This window comes from Thalia democratica, chromosome 2 (assembly GCF_965202585.1).
Source record: "Thalia democratica chromosome 2, ktThaDemo2.hap1.1, whole genome shotgun sequence".
NCBI classification, from domain to species: Eukaryota; Metazoa; Chordata; class Thaliacea; order Salpida; family Salpidae; genus Thalia; species Thalia democratica.
Window position 1 is genome coordinate 44,978,553 of NC_139166.1, and position 22,721 is coordinate 45,001,273.

A 22,721-nucleotide genomic window follows, 5' to 3' on the forward strand; every position below is an offset into this window, starting at 1 on the left:
TCATTCTGACTCAGGCTAGTTTATACTAATGATGTACCGGACTCACTATCCGGGTCCGGCCGGATATTGCCATTTTTGTCTGATATCCGGATCCGGCCGGATTCTAATTTGAAAAAAAAATCCGGATCCGGTTCCGGCCGGACTCTAATTTGAAAAAAATGTCCGGATCCGGTTCCGGCCGGATTCTAATTTGAAAAAAAGGTCCGGATCCGGCCGGACCCGAAATTGTGGGTCCGGTACATCACTAATTTTAATAATATTTTGCTCCTTCTACAGAACACTACCAGAACACTCTCTAAACAATAATGTTAGATTGTAAGAAGGTAAGACTGATCAATTATTAAGTAAAACGGACGTTTACAACTACTAAACTAACTAAAAAAAGTTTTTTTAATATTCTCATTTTATGTATTTCTCATAACTGTTTTAAATATGACGCAAGTCATGTCAAAAAACTTTTTAAACAAAAAAAAATAATTAAGTTTTTTTGGGAAAAGGTAAAATTCAACACAAAAAACTATTTATTATTAAGAATTTTGTTTGTGAGCTTGTATACTAGGTGTGGGCAACGTACGACCCGCGGGCCGCATCCGGCCTACCAACAGAAATCTCTAGCCCGAAACGTATTTTTGACTTAAAAACATCTTGTGCAAATAACAAACGTTTAGAAATGTTCTCATAATTTAAATTTTAGTATGTTTTATTAAATTTTGTTTTCATTGCATTATTACTTTTAAACAGCTTTATTAATTTTTATTGTATAGCTTCTTAAATTACTCGGCCAGTTAAGACATTTTTTAACAAGTCTTGCCCGCGAAAGGTTTTTTCTGGACAATCTGACCCACTGACCAAAAAAGTTGCTCACCTCTATTGCATACTAATAATCTTGTATATATACCTTGTTTTGCTACTTTATAAGTAAACAATTTGAAAAACAAGTTATTGTGAGGGTTAGCTAGAAATATGAATAATTAAGACGTGTTTTGAGCATTACGAGAGTTGTAGTCATTTAGCTCAGTGTTTCAACTGAATAGTAAAGTATTGTAAAATAAGTACATTTTTCATCTTATTCCATTTTCAAAGGAAGCTTTTTTATTTCTTTACTTGATTGTTCATACTTTGAAGTAACAAAGTAAATTACCTATTAAGAACAGAACTTATTTTTTAGTATTCTACTGTGCCTTGCTTTTATCAACTCTGGGAACAACTGATAAGCTATACAAAGAAGAGGCCTTGTTTCTAAATATTAGCAATGCAGCAATATACTTTAACCCTGAGCTAGACTATTATATCCCGCTATATACTATTTTTTGCTGACAATCCAACTTTAGTAGTTCACACTAAAGTAATAATTTCAGTTAGAAAATCTTTTGTTCAGTTTTTACATATTTTCTATCTCCCGAGGCATCTAAATAGAATAAGTGAGCTATCAATAACTTGATACTACAACCAGTGATAGAAATTATATATAAAAAAACTAAATGCAATCTAGAAATGTAGTTTTTAAAATAAAACTTTGCTAAGTTAGAAAAAAAAACTATAAACTTTAGCATCAAACAATACTTCCGGTAGAATTCAAAAATCTAACATGATTCTCAAAAAGTGCAAGGTAACACATAATCTTTGGCTGCCCACAGAAAGCTTTTATCAGAAATTTAAATATATTTAACTATACGTACTTTCTACAATATACACTTTTTATCGCTATCGCTAAACTAATTTTAAAAAGTTTATTCTACAAAGATAATTTTTCAAAAAAAAAAAACAAATAATTTTCTTTTTTTTGATGAACTGTGGAATGTTGTTTTCAAAAGTTTCAGTACAAAAAAAAAACTGAAGTAATTTATCATTCGTGTTATAATTGAAACTTTTAGAAACAAGTAAATGTCAAAAATGTATGTATAAACCTTTAGACCAGGGTTTCCCAAAGTGGGCAATACCACCCCCCTGGGGACAATCTTAGTAAGTCGGGGGGCAATAATTAGTAAAGGGGCGGAAAGGGGGGCGTTTTTAAAATTTAGGGCAGTCATAAAATGTTTACCTTTTAGCTTGCTATTTTACTAATACTTTCACTAGATATTCTTAAGTTGCAGATGAAGAGCAAAAAAAAAAGGTCTTAGGTTTTTTTAATGGGAGTTTTTTAAGTAGTATTGTCTTGTTGGAGGGGCCATGGCTTTTTTAATTTCTTTAAAGGGGGTCATTTGAAAAAAAGTTTGGAAAACCCTGCTTTAGAGCAATTAAGAAAAAATTCCTTTAGATTACCGTATAGACAAAGTGGTTTATTTTTTAATATAATACCTGGTTTTGGAAGATCTTATCATGAAAATTTTTTTCGCCATGCTGGGTGTAATTATGGATTATAAGCTACTGCATGTTTAAAATAATGCTATGCTGTTTGTAAAATTACCTAAAATAAACTTTTAGTAACTTAAACAGTTTATAGATAATAAGTTGCTTCTGATTTTATAGAAAATTAATCATATAAAATTGAAATTTAAACTGAATGCAAGCAATGTTTTTTTTTTAATATAACTTTCTACTTCAGGTGCTTTGAAATTTAACACAACTTAAATTTTAACATACTTATAAAATTAATTTTGTGTGTATTTACACCCAAAACTTTAGCAAGCATTTTTTTTTGGCTGTTAATAATACCTAAATATTTCTAATCATATCAAACTTTAAGACATGGCCCAATTTAGACTGACATTTTCCTAACTCCTGTTAAAGTGACAAAAACTAACATTTTGACAATATTGTTTGGCAAATAAAAAACTGATTTAGTCGTGACGCGTATAAACTCTGAATTGTTGAGTTTATTTTCAAATTACATCTCAGTAAATTTAATTTATCCCAATCCATAGTTAAAGCTATATTTAAACTAATAAATTATTTCAACAATTAAATAAATAGTTTTGAGAATACATACTACCTTTTCAGTTTAGTCCTAAAGTAAAATTTTCCTCATAACAATTAAAATTAGTCAATAATATAATTAAAAGTTAACAAACATGTACTACAAATAAAATATTTGTTGTAAAATTAAAGCTTTTTTAGGAAACTTAAATAAAAGTTTAAAAACATATTTTTTAATTTATAAAACAAAAAACTAAAGAAATATAGTTCTTATAATTTTTCACACAATATATAGATTTAAACCTGGGATAACTAGCCATTTTAGCCCATACGATCGAACCTAAATTGTATTTGGTGTAAACATAATCTTCTTTTATTGTTTCGTCAGTCCAATCCACCTCTGGATACGAACATCTGAGCATTTTGTTTAAATATTACTCAATGAAGTAACTCAAATAATAAAGCAATCTTAAATAATTATATTATTTAATTAACCATTGTACTCAGAAAAGGCATGTGGTGGTACTAATAAGCTAATCAAAAACAGGATTTTTCTTTGCAATATAAAATGGTTAATTTGTAAAAAATATTTATGATCTACTAGGGTTGAAAATAAATCCAACTGCATTTACTAGTTTTTTGTTAACTTAATGATATTTAATTAAATAATAAACAATGACAGGCATTTACATTTCTAAGATGGTGGAATTTGAATTAGGCCTGGTTTCTAACATATATCTTGACAAACCCATTGAAATTAGAACAAAAACAATTAAGCGTATAAAGTGTTTAAATATAAACAGTCAGTTTGCTATAAATAATTTTTTATTACTTTCATAAGTATCATTAGTATTGTATGAAAATTGTATGAATTAACTTAGTTTCAAAAACGTCAGATTAAAAGTACATAGAAAAAAACATTATGCATTATAAAGTAACAAACTTAGTTTCAAAATAGTATACAGACATCTTCTTAAAAACTCGATTACTATTTTCCTAACTTTCTTTATTTACTATTGGCATCATATTAGGTAAGACATAATCTATGATGATTAAAAGGTAAACATGTGTAATTCGAAATAGACCATAGTAGATAACAATTGATACATGACCTGGTAGCTCTAAATACTCTATGAAAATGGTAGTCGATTTATTGTTAACAACTTTTGTAATTTAAACTATTGATATACTGTTATGGTATATTTATTATTTATAAACAGTATGAAAATGTAGGAGATAAATAATATTTCATGTATTCTAGCTGTTTTTTTAAGGGGTCTAATCAAATATATATTTTTTAATTTTATATTCAATGCATTAACTAGACTAATTTAGAGGTGTATGTTATAATGCTGCAATTTATTTCTAAAATAAATAATAATAAGTTCTCAACTTGTATACATACAATAGGACAAATTTTTAAAACTTAATCTAACAATTTACCCGCTTTTTCAGATTTGGTTTACAACTGAAGAGCCCTACAGAACGAAAATTAGTTTTGTAGCAAAATTTTTTGTTGCTTTTTTTGATTTTTTGAAATGAATGATTAGCTTTACATTCGTTAACAAACCTATTAAAATCAGGATCGTCATTCATATCACAAGTCCAATGTTCGGGTAGCGAAGAAGGATCTAAAATAGTCGGAAGAAATCTCCATTTCAAACACTTTTTCAGACTGCATTGTACCCACACACCTATTAGTATACTTTGTTGATTGTTTTAATATTTTTTGTGCAGTTTTAAAAACTATAAAATATAAAGGTTTAAGATATATTCTGTTTTCACTTCAAACTTTTTGCAACGAATGAGCCATTAAAATTAAATAGTTATAAATGTATACAGCAGTTAAAACTAACACCTGAAAGGTTACTTAAAATCTATTAAGTTGATTTTATTATGTAAAAAATTATTTTATTAAATAAGTTTTCGATTATCTCTTTAAAAATTCAACACAATTATAAAAATCATAAATATTTATTTAACTTAAAAAGAAACCAGTTTAACTGATACTGGTTCTGGGCTTTTGTACTTTCTTCAGCAATTTTTTTTTATTCATTTAAAGAGTTTAGTAATAAAAAATTGTACAAAGGTTGAAATATTGTTTTGTAATATAAAACACAAATAAAGATCAACTAAAGTTTTTCCAGTTATGCAACAACAACTTTTTAGTTCATTTATTTTGTGTAATGATTCCGGTTTATTAAAGATAACGCTTTTCAATTTTTAGTATTGCATAATTAGCAACTATTTTCAAACTGTATTTTTATTGTTCTTGGTTAAGTCTTTTTAATGACTATAAAGTAATTTTTGTTATCTTTAAGTGTACATAAGTATTGAGATATACTATTATAGGAAGGTTTTTGAACGTAATTATATACCATTTGCAACTCAATAGATTATTCATTTTGTTTTATATTTTATTACACAAAGCTTTTCAAAACTATACTAGTTTCATTCTCAAGTGATAAATTTTAAATGAAATTAAAAAAAAAATGGTAAGTGAACAGCTTAAAAAATAACTTTAAACTATGACGTATGAATAAATATAAATAAGTACAAAATTTAGAGATTTAGCAAGTGAAACTAAAGTAAAGGTATGTTTATTAATAAGTTGTTTTTCCATTTAATGCTACTTGCGTATTTAAGTTAGGTCGCTCTTCCTCAATCAATCAAAACTTAAAACGATGTAAGCAAAGCGAACCCTACAGCCTGGAATCAATATTGATTGAGGAAGAGCGACCTAATTTAAATACACAAGTAGCATTAAATGGAAAAACAAAATCTATTAATAAACATACCTTTACTTTAGTTTTACTTGCTAAATCTCTAAATTTCGTATTTATTTATATTTATTCATACGTTATAATTTAAAGCTATTTTTTAAGCTGTTCACTTACCAAAATTTTTTTTTTAATTTCATTTAAAATTTATCACTTGAGAATGAAACTCGTACAATTTTGAAAAGCTTTGTGCAAAAAAATATAAAACAAAATGAATAATCTATTGATATTAACTTGCAAATTATATATATTGAGATATAATTACAACTTCAGCACTCTAATAAACTTTATATTACAATTGAGCTAGTAGCCGCAAGCGAAAATTGTTAATAGTAATTCCAAAAAAATTAATGGTAGAAAATAACTTTAAGTTATATAAGTTTACTATAAATTATTAAAATATTGAACATTAAATATTAAACCAAATCGACACTATTTAAAATCTATAAAAAACTAGCTTGAGTTATTCTTTAAAAAGCCCTTTAACTAGCTAAAGTAAAAAAAATAAAGTAGCATGAGTGTCAGAACCTTGATATTTTTGCTTTAAAACAGAGGTATTGACCCTTAATTAGTAATAGACTGTATTGCTTTGTAAAGTCTTTTGCGGGCAGCTTTATTTTTGTAGTTGTATACTATAATATAAAAAAATTGCAATTTTACGTAAATTTTTCTTTTGTTGATAAGAGAAATTAAAATAAGAATAACTTTTCATTAATTTTTTGTCAAGTCACACACACAAGTAAAAAAAGAAGACCAGTTGTTAGTGATTGACGGATTGGAACCTGCCCACGAAGAAAGTCTGTCTACCTATTTTTTAAAGTAATCTCAATGTATTAAAATAGTATTACAACTTCTTCGATCATATTAAGTAGATTTTTAAAAACTAAATAACAACAGAATTGAAATAGAGGAAGGATATAGTATTTTCAAAATTTATTATTTTAGCTTAAAATGGTTTTACAAAATCTAAAATTTACTGACAAATTAGTAAGTTTAAACTTAATGTGTAGTAATAATTGAATAACTTCTTGAGCAAATAACTAGTGTACAACGAATTGTTAAACAACTATTAAAATGATTTAAACAATAAATGTTGTTTAGTAACACATAAATAAAATACCTTGTGTTAAAGTTCGATCAACTTCGACTTCTTCCAAAACTTTACGTTTCTTTCTTTTTTTACTATCTAAAACAAATATATGTTAATATTTTAATTTTAAAAAGTGTTATTTAGTTAACCGTTATGTAGAAATATATCTTAGTAAGCATTGTTTTTTAAACTACAGTTATTAAGACAAATGCCTAACTTGTACTGTTATCGAACTTGGTATAGCATAAAAGTGTATTTAAGGGCACAGGGGGGAGGGAGGGGGGTCAATCACTATTTTTACAATTTGATCTCGTTTTCTAGAGTTTTAATTTGGCTAGTAATTACTTTTACAGATTTTCAATGTTGAAACTAATTTTTGTGATATAGCCAGTTAAATACGGAGAGTACAATAGGCTCCTAATCGGAAGCGTAAACTTAAATGATGAAAAAAGACAATTTTACTAAAAATATATCTCTTCCTACGTTTTTTGAGATAATTACCTCAAATTTATATCCAGTAGTTATTAAGACCATCATCAAAAGAGTTGAGATAGTTCGCGCCATCAATAATAATTAATGAACTTTACCGCAAGATCAACAACAACAGCATCCGAGACAAGCTAAAAACGGTTTCGTCCTAATTAGGACTCATCAGGCAGGCATGGTCGCAAGAAACCGCTGTTGTAATCTTAAGCAAGTCGGCTTAAGTACAAAGTACTAAAGCGACTGTTTGTGGGTAAAATTGAAAAAAAATGCCCCAGCCAAATTATTCACAGCCCAACGTCTCAGACATTGTGAGCTTATTGTGAGATTATAGCCTGCGCTCGTTTGATCAGTTCTTATGATGTCACCTTAAACCTATCTGATGGTACTTTTCGCCCTTACCGAAAACCAAATTGTTTAATTAATTTTATCAATTCAAATTCCGACCACCCCCGACATATAAAGAAATCTATCCCAATAATGACCCAGAAATATCATCATTATCATTGTCATCCAGTGAAGAAATATTTAATGAAATAAAAGTTCCATATGAAAATGTATTAAAATAAAATGGTTTTAAATGTAACTTAACATACATGAAAACAAACAATAATAGTAAAAATAACAATAATAATGATATTTCTAACGGTAATAACGATAATAAACATAAATATGACAAAAATAAAAGTAATAACAGCATCATTAATAATATTAATAACAATAATGATAATAGTTTTAAAAGTAGCAGTAATAATGATTATAACATTAATAACATTGTAAATAATTTTGATAGTAATAGTAACATTAATAACAATAATTGTAGTAATAATAATAACAATAAAACTAACTATAATAATGATATTAATAATAACAGTATCACTAGTGAAAATTATATTAAAACGCAAAAAAGTAATAAGTCTCGTAATAGCCGTGTGTTGTGGTATAACCCACCATACTGTTCTAGTATTAATGTAAACTTGGGTAAAGAATTTTTGAAATTAGTAGATAAACATTTCCCAAATAACCATTGTTACCGTAAAATATTTAATAGAAAAACTTTAAAAATTTCTTATAGTTGTATGAATAATGTTAAGTCAATGATACAATCGCATAATAATTTTGTTTTATCTAAATATAATGAGTTGACAGCACAAATTAATAATAACAATAAACCTAACACTATTAAAAATAATAGCAACTATTGCGATAACACAAACGTAATTAATATTAGTTTAGACATAAAGGATAACAATTGTAAAAATAACAAGGTTAATATAAACAATAATGATAACATTAATCTAATTAATAAAAACAATTATGATAGGCCTATAACTAGAAGTATCAGTAAAAACCTAACTAAAAATATAAACTCAATTGTACATAAGGATTCATGTTCTAATAATAATAGTAATAAAAATAATAATAATAATAATTATTATTATTATTATATTAATAATAATGATGATAATAATAATAATAATAATAATAATAATAATGATGATAATGATAATGATAATAATAATAATAATAACTGTAGTAACCAGAAAAATACCAATATCTGTAATACTTATAACAATGAAGTAATTAAATGTGGTTTTAAATTCAAGAACAATGTAGGTAAAAATTGTAACTGTCGTAAGTCGAATAAAATAAACTGTCCATTACATGGTAACTGCTTAATTAAAAATGTTGTGTATAAGGTGCGTGTTAAATGTAAGCTTAGTGAAGATAATAACAAAAGCAATAATAATGTTAATGATAATAATAAGGATAAGGTGTATATTGGTTCGACAGGAGGTCACTTTAAAGATAAGTACACCGGGCATAAGTATACTTTTAAGCATGTAAATAAAAAGAATAGTACCAGATTGTCAGATTTCGTTTGGCAGTATTTTGATAGGTATGGAACCAAACCAGAAATGGAATGGAGCATGCTCCGCCACACCAACAATAACATCAGTAGCGCGAGCAAGATCTGCCAAATATGCAACCTTGAACGAATGGCAATTTTAGCAGAAGATAGTAAACAATTACTAAATAAAAGACGTGATATTTCAAACAACTGTGCGTACAACCGACGGTTCTTCTTCAAATAACACCTTGGCGCCTTCTCACCTTTCATACTTTTCATTCACCTTCCACATACACACATACATTCACTTAACATATATTAATATAATTATATATCCTAAGTAGCATATAGCTTTATACATTTATTATTTATATCTATTTCACACAAGTCACTTTCTATTCTCTGAAATTTCATATATTCACTTTACCCTCCGACTATAATTCTTCACACCTTTATATGTTAAGTCCCAAGTTTAATTGGAAGCCTGTATTCAAATCACAGATAAACCGTGCTTTTTTACCTACTACGCCCAAGAGAGCTAGTAGGTTTTTTACTGCAGGTTTATACTTAGCATGACTACCTTGTTGTTTTACATTTTAACTTACATACATAACACAATTTACTTACTAAATATTTAAAATATATTTATGAGATATTTAAATTAAACAGCCGACTCCTACTTTACCAACTAATTATTTTATTAATTATAAAATACAATATATATTTAATTTAGTTCATTATGATTTTATGTATGTCGCTGTAAATTAGTTATCGGTCAGTTCATTGTAAGCCCAATAAAAATTTTGTTTTTTTTGTGTTTTGGCTTTTTCTTAAAGTTTAATTTTTTCATTTTTGATTTTTACATTTGAACTAAATCTGCTTCCTAATTCTATATGACTTTGATTCAATCATTACAAACATTCAATAAATAATATACATGTTACATCGAGTTTATGTGACTTTTATTGCCTTCAGCGTCGTTAAGTTTTATTAAATTTTATTGATTCACTAACTAATGGTTAACGTTTTATTTTTGTTCAAAATAGATTACATAAAAACTAAATTAATGATCTTTGCAATACAAATTAAATAGTTTAAATAACCTCGTTTACATTGTGACGTAATTATTAGTTGTAACGAATGTATTTTTCATTAGTTAACAACAATAAAATTTGAATTAGTTATCTTTCCCATTAACGTGAGTTGTTTGTTTATATTATGTTTTGTTGTGTAATTTAGCTTACTTTACTTATTTTAGACTTAACAATCACAAATATTATATAGTTTTATAACAGTCGGATTTAATATCAAGTATTTCACCTATTAATAACTATTATCTGTAGAAAATATCTTATTTTAATGAAAACATTTATACACCTACTTTATTCTATGCTCCTATTCTCTCATTACAGTAATTATTTTTTTACAGAACCCAGTTGAAGTGTGTTGATTCGTTGACACACAGAAACATATGTTGGTAGAATAAAGGAAGATTACTGTATAATTTGTTTTTATTTATATTCCAGTGAAGTTACTTCACTAGGATCTTTTGTTAGCAAACAATTAAACCTATATTTTGAACAGTTACTTTTTTTCTGTTTTTTATAAATTTGGACAAATTTTAAGTTTATTTATGTTATCACACAAAATATTGAAGTCAAATAAAAATACATACGTTATTGAATGGCATAAACAAAAATTTGGTAGCTGTCAAATTTGCACGAGCGTACAAAATTGCTGAAATATACTTTTGCACGTGAAGACAATTTTGCACAATTTTTTTTTTTTATTATTTTTTTTTTTTTATCATTGTTACCCCTAACCCTTAGTCGGTAAGTTTTTTTTTTTTGTTTAAATATTTTTTTTTACTATCACTGTTACCTCAAACCCTTACCCTCGGTTGGTAGCTTTTTTTTAAAGTTAATTTATAATTATATTTTTTTTGGGATAATTTTTATTAGTTATCTTTTTATTCGATTTTTACTATCACTGTTACCCCTAACCCTCGGTCAGTAACTTTTTTCTTTTTATTAAAATATTTTTTAGTTTTTTTATTTAATTTTCTTCTGTTTTTTTTTACTCTCGTGCAAAATTGACCCTTGGTGCAAAATTGTCTACGTGCAATTTTGTGCCCTCGTGCAAAAGTATCTTCGTGTAATTTTGTGCACTCGTGCAATTTGTTCTTGTGCAACTTGGTAACCTCGTGCAATTTTGTCTTCGTGCAGTTTTGACCCGCTCCCATAAAAATTACAATTTATAAAATAGTTTTGTTATACTAAAAGTTTTTAACACTTAGTTGCTAATAAATATAGTTTTTTTTTAATGATCTTTTTTATACAAACTAACAATTTGTATTATTTATACAACTAACCTTTTTCAGATTGCACTTCATTTTGTGTAAAATCATATACATCACGACTACTGTTAGATTTTTTCTCTGCAATATTTCAAAAACTTTATAAATTTTATTTAACTTATATTGTTAAATATAACTTTGAATAAAGTCTCATTAAACCTTTTTTTGAGTTCAAAACATAATTATTAGCTGTCAGAACTCAATTTTTTTTTTGTCAAATGTATAATTAAATGATCTAAAAGTAAAAACTGTTAGAAAAAAAAAGTTATCTCTGAAGCATAAATTCTAATTCTCTACGGAAGTATGTACTTTAGATGAGTATATAATGATGAGCCTATGTTATCTAAACGAACATAAAAGCCATTCAAAAACAAGTGTTTTTTTTTAACAAACGACATAAAAAGTTATTAAATATTATGACAAGGCAAGGGAACGGATTTATTTAGACATTATTTTAATTTTTTATAGGCGAATACTGTTTTAATTTACAAATAAATTTAATTTAAAAAACATAGAAAAATATACTTTGATACGTTTATTTACTTTGTTAAATTCTTAAATTATTCAATGTAACTTTAACTGTATATTTTTATGCTGATAATACGTTTATTACTAGTCTTATTTTAAAGTTTAATACTTTTAAAATTTTTGGTAAATCTATAAACATGTATAAAGTTTGTTGTAATTTTGAAACAAGGATTATTCAATTTACGTGTCTAGTTTAGAGCATAAAGTTTGTATAAAAATTAGGTATAGAACCCAAGAATTTCGTTAAGTTTTTTAGATGAACAAAAAAAAAAGTTTTCTTAATTGGCGGAAAACCTATATAAGCAAGTCAATAAAAAACATTAAATTAATAGTAAGAATAAAAAGTTCTCACTAAGCCATATCAGTTTTATTAGGAGCTATATAAAGCTTTTTCAACTTGACAATACGAATTTTTCATTAAGTCTTTGCAAATTTTATATTGTTATTTTTAATTTTTTTGTAGTATTTTTCTTCCTATATAATAATTTTATAAGCGTTTGGATACATGTTCTTTAATTCTAGTTTTTAAATATCTATAACTCTGGGCAATTTAACTCCTGTCACAGAAACATTTTAACTTGCACTGGATTGTGTAAAAAAAAGCAATTTGACTATAAGTAGGTTTATATAATTAAATCACCATTTTGTTAAGTTGAAACTTTATTTTGTTTGTTTATCGATTACTAAGCTGAACAATGTCTTAATTATTTCTATCATTAACTACTTGATTTTAATATTTCATTTTTGATTTTTTGTACAAACCTTTATTTACATTTCAACTTTCTAATGTATATCTTTAACAAAAATGAGTCGAATGTATCAGATATTATTATATACTTTAGAGATTATTTTCTAATATAAAACTAGATAATAATCAAGCAATCATAGTTTAAATATAAAACAAGTTTTAAAACTGAAGCTGCTAATAATTACAAAACGAATAAAATAAGCTTATGTTGAAAATTTTATTTATCTAGTAAGTAAAAAGTTTTAAAAGTTAGTCTAAATAAACCTTACTTTTATTTTTAAACGAGGTTTTTTGGTGGTGTTTAGCGTTTTTAAGAGGAAGCTCTCCGCTCAAACTTTTCCGAACTTCTTCTGCACAAACAAATTATAATTTAGAACATTTTAAACGAACATGATGATTTATAGTATGTTTATTACTAATGTTTTATTAACTAAAAGATTTAATTTGTGTTTTATAGTTTTCAATTTTAGTAACAATACCTAACTATTTTACTGTAAATTAAATATACATAAAGGTTGAAATTTGAGACCTTGTAATAACTAACAAAATTAATGAAATCCATGAAAGTAATTTTTAAAATAATTCTACTATGATCAAATTCATATCTAAAGTAAAAGTCCTTAAGTAGTAAGATACAACTAGTAGATTAACAGAACACTTTAAATATTAAAAAAAAATATCGTTTTAGTAAATAAAACTCTGCTGAAGAAAAAACAATCATTACTGCTTACTAGTGTTTAGTTAGTTATTCTTTTTTATTTTATGTTAAATAATAAATTTAGCTATAACTTAGTATACTAATACTTAACTATAATAAAATTCAACTGTCCTTGTTGTTCAATACCAATGTACCAATTGTTAAAATTAAAGTATTTAAAGTAAAAAGTTTAAGCACAAAAACAACTTTTAAAATTATACAACCTCATAAGTTAAATGCATAAATCTATCTGGCATAATCTATATCTAAACTAACTAGTAACAGACTGAAAACAAGCTTTATTCTTTTTTTTAATTTTTTTCTCTGGGGCTTTTAAAAGATTAACTTCTGCCTCTCTTTTCATGTTTTCTTGGGGACTACCAGATGGAGTGAACTCATTTTCAAGTTTCACTCTGATGAGATATAACTTTATACTTCAATTCAACTTTAAATTAAATAAGTTTTTATCTAATCTAAAGATATTTTTATAATTTGAAGTATTGACTGCCACTTCAACTTAATTTTTTTTAAACTTAATCTTTAAAAAACTATAGTAATTCAAAAAAAATATATATAAATGTAACCAGTGTTACTAAAACTAATATCAATTTAATATATTTAAAAAAACAATCAAAACTTTTCTCAGCTTTAGTAAAATCATAAAAAGAGCTAACAATAAGTTACAAATAAACCAATATGATTAGTTTATAAAAGTAGAGTTTTTATTTTATAAAAGTAAGTATTGTTTTAAAAACTAAACATCAAATTACAAATGTAGATTACGAATAAATATATAACAATTTTTATAATCATATTATTCATAAATATATTAATAGCTCTAAATTTATTTCTTTAAATAATTGAAATCAAAAGTTAAAATACAAACAAACAACAGATAAATTAAAATCAACACAGTTTAGAAGAACTACTTAGTAAATGAGTTGATGTGTCCCATTTGATTTTGAAAAAGTTCTTCTTGGGAAAGAGGTAATTCAGGTTTAGGGTCAGGAACTGTACAAAAAATATGTACTTATTTAAAGTATAGTTATAAAACTAACACAAAAGAACTTTTCTATCATTTTTTGTATAGACTTAAGTAATACTTTTTCCAAATTGTGTTGTAATAATTTTAGTAAAAAAGTATTAATTTTTGTTTGAAATACATAAATCTTTTATTTTTTATCAAACGAATATTTTTATAAAGTTACATCTAACAGAATAACATCAACTTTTAGTTTTAAAAAAAGTAAGTTTATTTTAAAAACTATATTAACTTTATATAAAATTTAGATAAAAATTCATAATTATGAGTATAAAACTATAACTTACAGAAAATTACGAAATACTATAGATTTTTTTTTGATGTAACAATCAAAAAGAAATATTTGAATAAGTTTAACAAAAACTTTAAACCAGTATTAATTTTAACAATACTAAACATAATTTTTTTGACCTTTAAATGTGCATAAAATGTATTTTTTATTTAAAAGAAAATAAATTTAATACAAAATATTAATAAAACAATTATCAAATTAAAAGGTTTTGTGAACTTTTAAAGCTTAAAAAATCACTTTTAGACTTAAAAACAGTATTTTTTAATAACTAGCTTTTTGGCAGATTTCCTGTTGAAGCTTTGTGTAAAACGCTGGCAAATATATCATCATAAATTTCGTCAGTATTTGATTTTTGTTCATTCTAATAGTGTAAATGTTTTATCATTATCAATTTTCAATTATCTTTTCTTCAGACATCTCGCACAAATTACCAAAATAAATGCAAAAATGTTTAAAAGATATACTATTATGTATAAAATATTTATGGAACTAAAATCCAAGCAAAAGATTGGCTATAAAATAAAATGCTATTTAAGAAAAAAAATAATAACAATTTAAATAAAACTACTTGAATTGTAGACTTCTCAGAACTAGTAACTGTTTTCAAGTTTGTCAACTCTGAAAATATAGTTGATATTAATAAAAAACATATTTTGTTATAAATTTTAATTTAATGAACAAAACAACAACAGTTTTCAACTAAGTGTTTTGTAGAGTTTATCTAAAATTATCCAGCTCTATTTAAAAAAATATGTATTTGATAAGCCTTTATGATTGAGATCTAATTAGAATTAAAACAACTTTATTAAACTAACTTTTGTAAAAAAAATTAAATATAAAACTTAAAAACAGTTTAATCTTCAATACTTTATTTTTATTTTTGTTCTTTTAGATAAGTAGTAAACTACTACTAACTAAAAAGACAAAAGATGTTGCTACTATAAAAATGTATCTCCTTCTAACAGTTTTTGGACAATTTTTTAAAAACTATATCTGTCTAGCCTTTTAAAGTTTAAAAAATATGTCAAAAATAATTTTAAACTTGTAACAAAATTCATTTTTCAAGTATAGAGAAAATAATTAAAGTAATTTTATTTTGTCATTTTTTTCTAATTTGATCCAGCATATTTTTTATACTTTGCAAGGATCACTTCCTTGAAATTTGAGACCTTAAAAAATAATAGAGAAATCAGTTTTTTTAGTTAAACTTTTATGTTTATGAGCAATTTGACAATAACAAATGTGTGGTAAATAGGTAGTGTGTTAGAATATTTTACAAAAAAATGCCTATGTCTAATTTTTTTTTTCGTAAAAACTGACTAATACTCTAAGTTTTCATGTATTTTTTAAGACTAAACGCCCTTCAACCTATGTTGAACCTTAGTTATATAAGTAATTTTTTATATGAGAATCCATAAACTATTGTATAAAACCTGTTTCATTGTATAAGTCTTCTGAATTATCTGCAATTTGAGAATCAGAGTCCATAGTTTAAAAATAGCCAATTATAAAAACATTCACTCTGGCAACTATTTTATCAATTACACTCTAAAATAGCAATACAATATCTATAAGGGAAAAAAAAAGTTTAAAAAAAAAATAATAATTTACAAATAGTTATCTAATTTATTTTTGTCAATCAAAAAGTAAAGTTGAAAACATTACAAATAAACAGCTTAATTAACCAAGAAAAATATATTTTCAGGGGGTTTAAATAGTACAGTTTATACCAAGCTTTTCCAAACTCATTTACATAATTTCGCCCTGACATAAATAGACTTAACGGGTTGATATTGCTACTTTTGAAAAACCTTGGTTATACTATGCAGATATAGAAACTAAAATCAGGAATTCGCAAACTGCAGCTAATTGTAAAAGGTAAAATGCAACCAAAAGAATTGGCCAGCATGCATATTTGGATTGCAAAAAAAAAACTTACACTAGATAACTCAGGGTCTGTTACGGTGAGTAAATATCAAATCTACAACTAGATTTGTGAAGATTTTTATTAACAAAATTTGGTTTGCCTTGCAAATGCCTCTCATCCCCTGTTATAAGCCACAGTTAAGTTATAACATTTTGAAACTAAAAACTGTAAAATAAATTCACAGCAATTGTACAGATCTTTTGAAGTTAAGGCCATGGGGGGTAGGCCATGGGGGGTAGGCCATGTTTTTTACAAGTTGATCTTATTTTATAGAGTTTTTTCTAAGCTTCAAGATGCTTTTTATGGTTTTAAAAAATTCAAATTATTTTTTGAGATATGAACATTCAAAGTCTGGCCGCATAATAGGTTCCCTATGGTAAGTCAAAACTAAAACAGCAAAAAAAGAGTATCTTATTTAAAATCTATCTCCTCCTACATTTTTCAAGCAATCTTCTTCAAACTTTCACAGTCTAATCTTTATACAATAACAAAAAACGTTACTTTTGAATTAGAAAAATTTTAAGTAAAAATTTTATTTAAAAAAAAATAAAAGACTTTACTTTTTGTCATAAAATTTTTATTTTTTTAATTATTAAAATTCAAAAGTAACATTTTTTTCTTTTAATATAAGGAATATTTCCTTTTAGGAACATAAGAAAAACTTAAGAAGATTGATTGAAAAATGAAGTAGAAGATAGATTTTTAGTGATTTTTAAAATTTCTGAGATAACTTGCGGTCCATACTTTTGTATTAGAAACTTTTTACAAAAAATTAAACATCTCAAAAGCTAAATGATATTTTTGAATTCTATAAAAACTGACTTGTAGTTTGTACTTGAAGCTTTTATATAAAAGCCAAAGTAATTTTTTTGAAAAAAAGTGTTGGACCCCCCCCCCTCTATGGCCTTAGGCCTAAGTAATGTAATATTTTTTTTATTTTTTAACTAACTATAATTAATTACAATGATTTATTTATGGATATGTAAAAATAGTGTGAACAAAATAAGATTTTAAAAAAACTTTCAAGTAATTTTGAACACATCTACATAACTATCTTCATTACAAATGTAAAAAAGATAATGAGCCAATAAATATGGTAAATAGGCCTGTTGTGGAAAAAGACTTTTCATACATACAATAGTATAAATAAACCATAACAGTATGTACTGAAATTTAACTAAAACAATAGCACTAATAAAAATCTTAATTTGTTTATAAATCTAGTTTTGTCTTTTTTTTTTCTACATCAAAACTAATTTTTATAGTATGGTGCGACTTGATAACCAAAAGGTCCTTAAACCAACCTTTGTACACCAGGTCCTTAGACCAAACTTTTTAGCACCTTTTTTTATTGTTCAATAAACAATATATATGTTTATTGAAAATTAATTGTATGTTAAATGAATGAAATATAAACTTTTTATTTTTATCAAAAAATTCCTGTTTTTATTTTCTCAACAGTTTATTGATCAATCGATTTTTTTATACTTACTAAAGTCTATAAAAGAAGTAAATAATTTTCATAAGCAATAATGCAGGAACTTGTATAAATATTATAACTGTTAACAAATTTCGGATTGGACTTTAAGCTATGAAATTTACATAAACATGAAATTCTTGTAATCTTGACAAACAGTTAAACCACAAAAAAAAAAGTAAATAAGTATAAACTTTTCAAAAGTGTATAAATGCATATCAGAAATAAAAATTATTAAAATTTCACAGTATAGAATACACTATTATAATTTTACAGAAAAATGTATAACGTCCTAAACAAGGCGTTAAACTTTATCTAAGTGGTGTGAAACTCAATAACTAAAAGGTTTTTTTGTACACCAGATCATAGGACCAATTATTTCAAACACTTTTTTGTCTTTTTGTTGTTCAATAAAAAATCAATGGCAGTTATTTTACAAAGGTATTGAAAAAACTACAAAAAAATTCAAGTAAGACACTAACCATATTAAATAAAGTAATAAACTTAAACTTATTTTACACTAAAATATAATGCTTTCATTAAATTGCATCACTTTTTTGCAAACAAGTAGCACTAGCTAAACATAAAAGCAACTTTTATTTATAAATTTTTATTTGAAATTTGTTAGAGAAGCTTTACTTATAGATCTTGTGAGTTTGATGTTAGTTTACCATTAAAAATTAAAAAAAAAATTAAACATTACAAAGGTTACTAATTGCTCAGGGAAACAACAATCAGGTTAACTTCCTATTTTTAATCAACTTTAAAAAGCAGATCTATTGGACTTGTACAATCTGGTGCCCTATCTGGAGATGATGACCCTCCTGGCCTGATTGCATCTTGGGTTTTGTATCTCTTTTAAAAGTATTAATTGCTAAGTTAATTTATTTCATTTCTAAACACTTCAAAACACTAAAAGTTCAATTTTACTCTTAGCACCTATAAATATTTTTCTGTATATTTATAATTGTGTTTGTGCATGTTTATTTACTACTTACTATTTGTTCAAAATATCATATTGTTGTTCTAAGTTTGAGCTAGTCAACCAAACAACACTTTTACAAACAATAAGTGTTTTCTAAACGTTTTCATAAAGTTTAAATTTTGAGCAAAACTTACTACTTAGTTATTTAATATAACCATAATTCCACAACTTCTAATTCTAAAGGTGCTAGTAGAAGCATAATTTTTTGAAATGTTTTAATTATAAATTATCATTTTATTAAATTCAGACAAACTTCTAAGGATTAACTGAAAAATTAAACTGTTATTTAACGAAATTTTTTGCACCTATGAACAATTATTCAGATCGCTATCAACAAAACTTTACCAAAAAACGCTTAGCGACTTACAATCAAGATTTTTTTTTTCTTATAATAAAATAGTTAAATGTTATTTTTGGGATTATCCCAACCCAAGTTTAGAAAAATCAATCTTGAGTGTTAATTTTCTTTAAATTTAGAAAATTGTTTGCAAAAAATAAGATAAAGAAGAAAGTCTAATGTTAACAACCCGTCCCGAACTAATAAAAATAGTGTAAAGCAGAAATACGTTATTGCTTATGACCTAACTGATAATTATGCATAAAAAAGCGATAAAAGATATACTTAACAAAATTTTTGCGACAAAAGTATTAAATTATTGGCATACTAATCTAAGAAATTGTTTCAAAAAGTAAATATGTGTTCTTTTCATAAAATTGCTTTAAAAAAGACGCAAACTTTATTGTTTACTTAAACACAAGCTTTTAGCAAGAAGCAGAATGTTCTAACATTCTTTTATTGAACACTTATTGTGCTAAAATTAGTTCACAAAAAACAACGTATTTTATTGATAAGCCCTTTTGAGAAAGTCTTTGCGTTTGCCTAGAGATAAACCCCTTTTAGCATATTTTTATGCTCTTTGACATTTTCAGTTTGCAAAACAAAATAACAACTTTATATATCAAGCCATTTCTTAGCAGATTGAATAAAATATATATATAAAGTTATTGACTTATTTAGTTTAAGCCACGCCACGTTTCAAACATGTATAAAGAACTATACTGTATTGTATATTATGTAAATTGCATGTTCAAATGTTTTCTTTTCATACTATTGCTTAATAATTAAACTTTTCTAATATTGCTGAGTTTTACTAATGTTATCACTTTTTTTTTCAGTCAATTTTTAACAGACTTTAATTTTTGAAGTTTTACTCAAAGTAAACTACAAAAAAAAATTGAAATTATTTAATAACACCATTATTTCAGGTAGAAAAAATATTAGTCTCAAACTATATCCTTTGCAACGATAGACGTTTTCTAGGCAGAAAGCATGCCTTTTGTTAATCCAAAAAGTTACAAAAAATACTCTGACATGCCATTTTAATTAAAACAAACTAACGATTAAAAAGCATTTATGTTCAGTCCTAAAATTATTTCATTAGCAATCAAGAAACCCTGTTTAGTAGTATTTAACGTTCGTAACTAGTTTAAAGTCTCAAATTTTTCTTTGCTATCATTAATTAACATCTTTTTTAACCTTAAATTTGAAAACTTAACTAACACCATTTATCTTAGGTCATTATATACACTAAAATCAACAAAAGCGTTTTAAAGGTTGTAATCTAGTCAAAATTGTATGAAATCTTAGGGTGGCTCAACCTGACTTATAATATAATAAGATTAGATTGAAATTATATAAAAAGTTCAAAATTTTATTCTATAAACTTTAATGATATTGAGTCAACAATCTTTTGACAGAACTGTTTTAAAGTTATAAATACACTTTTTATTTGTTTTGGGCTCCATTTCTACTATGTCACATTAAAACATCACTGCTTTGCTTTTTATAAGAAATTAGATTTAATTGTTTTTGAGTGGTATAGATCATTGGTCTTCACAGTAAATGAATTATATGCACACTAAACTATAATAAAACAATTATTTGCAGGCCAAACTCAAAACTCCAAATAAGTGTAATAGTTGTTTTTAAAATCTACGCGTAATATCTATTGTAAGTTTCGAAACACCTCTCAAGTGTACCTGAGACTTTTTTTTTGCTCTTTATCAGAGACTCCAAAGTATTTAGTGTAAGTTTCAAAATGTATTTCGCGCACCCTGAAATTCGCGTGCACTCCAAAATAAATTTCCTGCAGACTAGTGTGTATAAGTGAATCCCATAAACTCGATGACCGAGAGGTCTTTTTGCTATCCGGGTCATTGAACCAAAAAATTTTTGAGCAAACTTTTTCGTTTTTGTTCAATAAACTAACTAATAAAGATTACTGCTCTATACTTTTTACTACATTTTCATATGTTCATGTCACTATATATTCAGAAGACCTAATTTTTAAGATCTGTAGCAGACAAAATACTATTATTAATACCTGCACGACTCATAGTTAAATGATGAACTAATGATCACTACTTTAAATAAGTACAAGACATATAATTTGAGTGGTAGTTCTTTTATTAGAAAATTCTAAACTTATAGAATCACCAGACAATAAAAATAAAGTGTACAATTTAATACAACATACATTGAAAACTTAATTAATTGTGCATAACAACTTTTTTCTATTTTTATAAGCTTAGAACTCATCACTAAAAAAATTAAAAAACCTAAAGAGAGTTTTTTTAATGTTATACATATACTGACATTATAAACCAGGGGTCGGCATCAAAGTATTTTATTACAACTATTTACAAGTTTTTTCTTACTTTAATTTTAAGTTGACAGTAGTGATTTAAAAAAAATCATTTTATTGCAGCTTAGTTTTTAAGAATAGTTTTTTTGTAGTGTAACTCGTTTTTATTTGGCGACCCGCGAACATTTTGTCTAACAAGTCCGTCCCGTGAAAGACTTTTAATTCTAGGTCTGTCCTAATTTTGGTATAAAAGCATGTAGCGTACGTAGTTACAGACAATTTGTTTACAATACTGCCAATTGATTATATCGATTGTATTGTTTTCTTCAAATTAGAAAGGAAGTACAAATTTTAGTAAGTTATTTTTTAGCATCATTATTTTTTTATGCTATTTTACCTATTTTAGTACGTCTTTTGATCTAACACTTTTTAATGAAAACTTGCTGTATTAAACTTTGTTGTTGTAAATTATAGCAAGAGTTCTTAGTTTTAGTTATAATCTAAAGAGCCTAGAATCAAGAATAAGCGGCTTTTAACTACAAGTCGTTCAAGCTTAACCGGCCAGAAACTTGGGCACCAGTGTCTGCTGTGCTCTAGTAAATCTGTTTGCAGCAGGTTTTTGTGTAAATTTATTTAAGTATTGACTAGTAATAAAAAAACACCAAATTTAATTTACAGAACTTGTTTAATCCGTTGTACTAATTAATTGAACTTGAGAATAATGTAACTATGTACTTGATCATACAAATTAATAAATTCTATGTTTTATAACTTTAATATAGTATTTTGATGCAAAAGATGATTATTAATTTTTAGTAACATTAATGTTTGAAATAAAATGGAGTTTCTAATTAATTGTTATCATAAATGACAGATTTAAAACTTCAAATTACATAAGCTCAATATGATAGTTTTCAAAAAAACAGACAAAATATTCATTTATATTTTGGTCGTTAATAAAAA